Here is a 6,222-nt window from a genome sequence, read left to right as displayed (position 1 = left end):
TCAAATTCTTCTCTATTAAAAGTATTTATATCTCTTGTATAGTTCAATATATAATGATTCTGTTATTAGACTTATAAATTAATACTTTTTACTTCAGCACAGGAATCACACTTGGATATAGCAAGCTATCTATGTCTAATAGTTTTAATTTCAAACCATAACTTTTTATTATACATATATATATATATGCACACACACATGTGCAAACACACATATGCACACACATAAATGTATTTCTATATATCAGCTGCTCAATAAATATTATTTGAAAGCCTATTACATCGTAGCCACTGGTGACAAAGAGGATCTCTGTCCAGAAGGAGCTGACATTTTAGTAGGGAAAAAGAGACAATAATTATGTAACACAAAAAAGATAATTTTTGATATTGATAGGCGCTCTAGAAAGGACAAATATGGTGATGTAAAGAGTAACGTTGTGGGTTGGTGAGGGTGTTACTGCTGGTAGGGAGCCAGTAAACACTAAGGCAGTAGAGGGAGATTATGATTTGGGATCTCAATGGAGAGAAAACAATGGCTGTACAAAAGTTCAAGGAAGAGTGTTTTAAGCAAAAGAACTAGTAAGTGCACAGGCATTGAAACGAGAAATAAAATTTAGTAATGCTGGAGCTTTATATAAAAAAAATTGAAGAGAAATAAAGCTGAGGAGCAATGAAACTGAAGTAGGCTAGGACCAGATTATATGTTCATATAAGTCAATGAAGAGTTTAGACTCTGAGTGTATTGGAAAGCTCTTAGAGGGTTGTAAGCAGATGAGAAATATGATCTTACTTCCTCTTTAGGAAGATGGCTGATAAAATTCCTTCTACGTTGTACCTCACATTCACTAGTTTGCCAAGGTATGTCAGTTTTATGTTTATCATTGCCCTTTCATCCATTTACTCTTTCTCCATTCCCACTGTCACTTTTAGTTCAGATCTTCATTTCCTTGAGCAATTACTAAGGCCTACTAACTTGCCTCCTTGCCTCTAGTCTTTTTTTCCTTTCTGATTTATTCTAATTTCTGCTATTAGAATCCTCCGACTTAAAAATAAATCATCAGCACAGGGAGGGGGTGCTTGCCCTCTGGGTGAGTGTCCCCACTGTAGGCCAGTCATGATTGGCCACTGTCTTTCACATCAAAATCAAATCTGGAGACCCGTGAGGCTGACTGCCTAAAACAGGCTGGAGTCCAGCCTGCAAGGCAGGCCTTGTTGGTAGAAGGTGGTGGCCCAGGCACCTCTGAGCACTTTCCAGCTATCCCTGCCCTACCTGCTGGGGGTCTTACAAGATGAGGAATGGCCACTTCACTCAAGAAGAGTTGCCTATCTGTGGTGACCAGTTCTGAGAAGACCTGCAACAAAAAAAATTTTCCGCTAAAGGGAACATCGCTACAGGGAAGTCAACATTTATGAATATCCTTAAATAAGTTTGCCAGGATTGGGATGTAAAAGTCAAGGTATGCGAGATAAATTCCAGGGACTGACAACATCTCAGAATAGTAGTGGAAATATTCTTTATATGATGTATGAGAAACATGAATGATGGTCTTTTACCTTCCAGTCATATGCTTGCCTCAGTCTAATAGAGTTTAGCTTGCTCTCTCAATGACAATCTCAAAGATGCAGAGAAATCTGTATTATTTTTTGAACAATCTGTGTAAAGTGACAGGTATATTTTTACATCCAATTTGTATAAATCTGACTACATGAATGAAACAGTGGACAATTTATCAAAACCGGCATGACTGGATGAATAATCAGTTTGGCCAAAGCCTTGAACTGGATGGAATCATATCTTTGAGCCACTCCATAGAAATGCTTGAGTAGAATATATTGACCAGAAAGAAATGAAAATAAGGTATTCCTCCTGAATATTTAGAGAATCTTCACTATAAGTATGAAAGCCGGCTCCTGCATAAAACGCTGAAAACTAACTTCATCTACAAGAATGCTTATCTTAACACTGGATGTTAATGAAGACTTTAGCAAAAAGTATTGGTCAAAGATCCAAAAATCTGGATTCAAACAGCAAAATATTTTTAATAACTTAAAAGTATGTCTGCTTGACCATTTCGGTCAATCGAGTAATTAACTAGTATCTGATCAATATCAATAATCTGTGTGAACACTACCAAGGATAGTAGCAGAGGCAGAGGCTCAACCTAGTGGTTCTTGAATGGATTTTTTTTTAATTTTAGTGAGTTTATTTGAGCCAACTGATGACAATTGCTGGGAAGCACAATCTCAATAGATTAAGAAGTGCTCTAGAGAATGGAAGTTTAGCAGCATATTTTATACATTAGAATCAAAAGAGGAGATGTAAGGAGGGTTATATGAAATCCATTGGTGGTAGATTAAGGGAAAAGGAGAAAGTGAAGCAGGGAAATCTCTGGGACTGGACAAAAAGTAACATGGAGGGATACATATTTGTTTTAGAATAGTGGGTACAGGAGAGTTAATAATTGACATTACGGCACATAGAGATAGTGTTCTGGAGACAAGATAACCATGAAAGGTTTTGTGGTCTCATGCTCTGGTGCAGTGGGTTGTGTCCTGAGGGCTCTGGAAAAAAATAGATTACTCTGAAATTCCAAGGGTGTATTATCTTAGATGCAAAAAGAAAATAGACAGGCTCACTTGAGGTTGACCTTTGTCAAGAAAGCTACAAGCCCAGTATGTATCTCCCTGTTTTTAGTTAGAAATTTTTATGCTCAGACCATCCTATGTGGTTGATTTTGGTCTCTGAGTTTGTAGGGCCCACCATGCTGGCCTTTCATGAGCTTGTCAGGTTTAGTATGTGGCCCCTTTTTCATCCATACTTCCCCCTTTTGGTTACAAATCAATCCAAAGTATGTATTAATAACCAACTTCTTGGTTGAATAATGTGGTCCAATGGTATTAAGAAGGCTCATTCCTAGGAAGTCTTAGTGTTATTTTTCTTACTGAAATGGTGGACCACTGGGGATGAGACAAGCCCGTAATCTTGGATGTAAGTCAAAGCTGGATTTTTTTCTCAAAAGGGAAAGATAAGTAAATGGAAAGCAGTCAGGTCTTATGACCCTTCATTAAGAAAAAAAAAATACTGGATCATTTCTAACCTACAATCTATCAGAATTCAAGTTTTTCTGTCTCTCTCACTTTTCTGTATTTTACATCTAGTATAATAACAATTACTTATAGTTTGAGGGCACTCCATACACCTCTTCAGTTTTCACAATTTTATCATGAGATGGGTTCCCATTTACTGTTGTTGTTGTTGTTTATTATTATTATTATTATTATTATTATTATTGTTGTTGTTGTTGTTATTTTAATATGGCCTATCTACTTCCCATTGGAAGTATTCAAGTGTCATTCATTATTAATCTGATTCCTGCAAGTTATACAATTGGAAACTGTAACTTGGAAGTTTAATCAGGGCCAAGGCTGTAAGAACAGCATGGTATAAATTACAATTACCATCTAAACTTTTTCAGAGGACAGGAGGAGAGTAAGAGTTTCAGATATAAATTTCTTGTTCTTCAGTGGCTTTTACAGAAGGCCATTTTTAAAAATATTACCACTTCAGCTCCATTTGAATTAATATAGTTAGTCTTTGTTGAGTTAGGAGTAAGCATATTCCTATAATTGGATTCTAGTGTTAATACATGAAATTCTCTTCCCGATATTATTTTTTCACTAACTTTCTACAATTTTCCTTGTCCTTCTTAGTTTTTGTCTTTTTATCCTTTCAGAAATAACCAACTTATTAGGACAAACTACTTCTTTTTAACTTCTCTCAAAAACACACAATAACATTTGTTATACATTTCAAAAGAGAAACCATGAATATTATTAATAACATAAAAGTTATCTTATACACCTTTAGAATTATTAGCAGTTGGGCTATATCAGAATAAGATTTGAGAAAAGCCCCCCCAAAAAATCTCTAATTGCTGTCTTTTCCAAAGGACGCAAACTCCTGGTTGTATGTAAGTCATGGTCTTTAAAGTCTATCTCTGAGGAGCAGGCTGTGAAGTGAATCAGTTACTAAGTTATCAGTTTCTTTAAGCTGATTAATAAGTCCTTGATAGCAATTCAGAATGTCTCCTTTTCAGTTAGGTTTGGTTTATATGTCCTTTCATCTAGATGCATAGGGTGGCTAGTGACTATTTAATGAGGAGAAACACTGTTTGCCAAAAGGAGTAGATCTTAGGTTAAGAAGAATTACAAGAGAGAGCTTTTGGATAAGGGAGATGAACAACTTCTGAAAATTTACCTAGTTGAGTTTTAATTTTACCATTTGTACATTCCACAAATCTAGAGAACTAGAGTGATAAGCATAATGAAAATGATGTAGCACAGGCCAAATGTTACATGCAGATTTTGCATTATTTGTCCAGTGAAATGAGTCCCTTAGTCACTATGTAACTTGGAGGGAATTTCTCAATTGGGGATTATCTTCCCAATAATAATTATTATATCATTAAGGCCATTGCTAGGAGAGGAATGCCTCAACCCAGTGAGACAGCATACCAATCATAATTAACACATATTTGTATCTTGAGACGGTGACATTTGGATAAAATCCAATTACCATACCTCAAATGCATCTAAAGGAAGTGAGAAACATCCTTGGGATCTGCGCAGTGGCTTTCTAGGGTTATGTTTTGGATGATAGAACATCTGCTACATGCTTTATGAGCTACAGTAGAAGAAGATTTTCATCTTTTCAGGACTCCAATGTGTTAGCTCATATATATGTTGAAGTAAAGGTAATTGAGCCCCTATAGGTAAGATTGGTTTCTGATTGGGTCCAAGCCATATCTGTTTTTCTAGGTCAAAGTTTCTCCCTTTTTGTTGCCATATCCTCTTTTCTTCTTCTGCAGCTGTCTGTTAGATCTGTAAAAGAGAGTTTTTTTTTTTAATTTAATAGGAAGAAGAAATATTGTCATGTCTGGATAATTTTGCTGTTTGCGGCTGTTTGTTTAGCTGCAATGTCAGCTAAATTATTTTCTTTTGCCTCCATGTTGGGAGCTTTAGAATGTCCTGCAATTTCAATAATTGCCAATGTTTTGGCTGCTGTATGCCATGTAATAATTTTGTAACCTGATTTTCTTCCTGTATGGGCAGCCCTGAGGAAGTTAAAAAGCCTGCTCCTTCTACAACATTCCAAAGTTTTGAGCTACACCAAAGGCATAAAAACTATCAGTGTAAATATTTGATCTTTGGCCAATTGACAGACAAGCTTGAGTTAGAAAAATTAATTTTGCTGGGAAAACCTTATTCAGGTAAATAAAAACCTTTAGTTATGTCCTCCATGGTAATGTCCCTGTTCATTGTTAAGATAAAATCCATCTGTAAACCAAATTAAGTCAGAATTATTAATAAGAAGTTTCTGTAAATCATTTCTAGGAACAAGAAGGTGGTCAGTAAGCAAAACACAGTCATGGATGTCTTCATCCTGCAAAGAAGGTAGCAAAATTGCTGGGTTAAGACTGTTACATTCAGTTAAAGCAATATTAGGCACAGAAAGCAAGAGTACTTCATAATAAGTCAATCAACTGACAGAGAAGTGTTGAGTGTGATGAGAGTTCAGTAAAGATTAAAAGAATGAGGAACATAACTATCTATTTTGTTTGTTTGCATAACATGGCTGTAGCAGAGATGGCTGGCATTCAGGGAGAGAGCCCTTTGGCTACTGAGTCTAATTGCTAACTATGTATCCTATACATCTATGATATTCTCCATGTGTTTTAGTTAATACTCTTAAAGGATTTTCTTTATTTTCATGTATAAAAAGGAAGAAAGTTTATAATTAATGTATCCCAAGGCAGGAGCTTTAGGTGGTACTTCCTCTAGATCTTCTTCAGCTTGTTTCCCTTTGGGGTTTCATTGAAGTGGGTCTAATCAAACTGATTTTAGTAAGACATATAGAGGCTAGGCCATTAATGAAAAATTTGGAACCCAGTTGTGACAGTATCCAGTCAGACTCAGAATCCTCTAAGTGGTTTTTGTTATTGTTGTTGTTGTTGTTTTTAGGAGAGAAAAGAATATTATTCCTCTGAATATTTCAGGGTTAATTTGTAGCACATCTTTAGATATTAGATATCCAAGATATTTTACTTGGGGTAAACAGAATTGAAGCTTGCCCTTTGAGACCTTATTTCTCTTTATGGCTGGCTATTGTAATTGGTAAATTGTGTCCTCTTGGGGGTTTAATATATCTTAGAGCATAAATGTA

The 6,222-nt window shown here is 35.7% G+C and overlaps 1 pseudogene; it reads left to right on the top strand.

The window, feature by feature from the left end:
- The first annotated feature begins 1,295 nt into the window (after positions 1-1,295).
- LOC107507060 lies at positions 1,296-2,091 on the top strand (annotated as a pseudogene).
- Positions 2,092-6,222: the final 4,131 nt, after the last annotated feature.

Source organism: Rousettus aegyptiacus, unplaced genomic scaffold, assembly GCF_014176215.1.
Source record: "Rousettus aegyptiacus isolate mRouAeg1 unplaced genomic scaffold, mRouAeg1.p scaffold_m13_p_13, whole genome shotgun sequence".
In the NCBI taxonomy this organism is placed as follows: Eukaryota; Metazoa; Chordata; class Mammalia; order Chiroptera; family Pteropodidae; genus Rousettus; species Rousettus aegyptiacus.
Note: the sequence above shows the minus strand (reverse complement) of the source record. Positions and strands in the feature narration are given on the sequence as shown.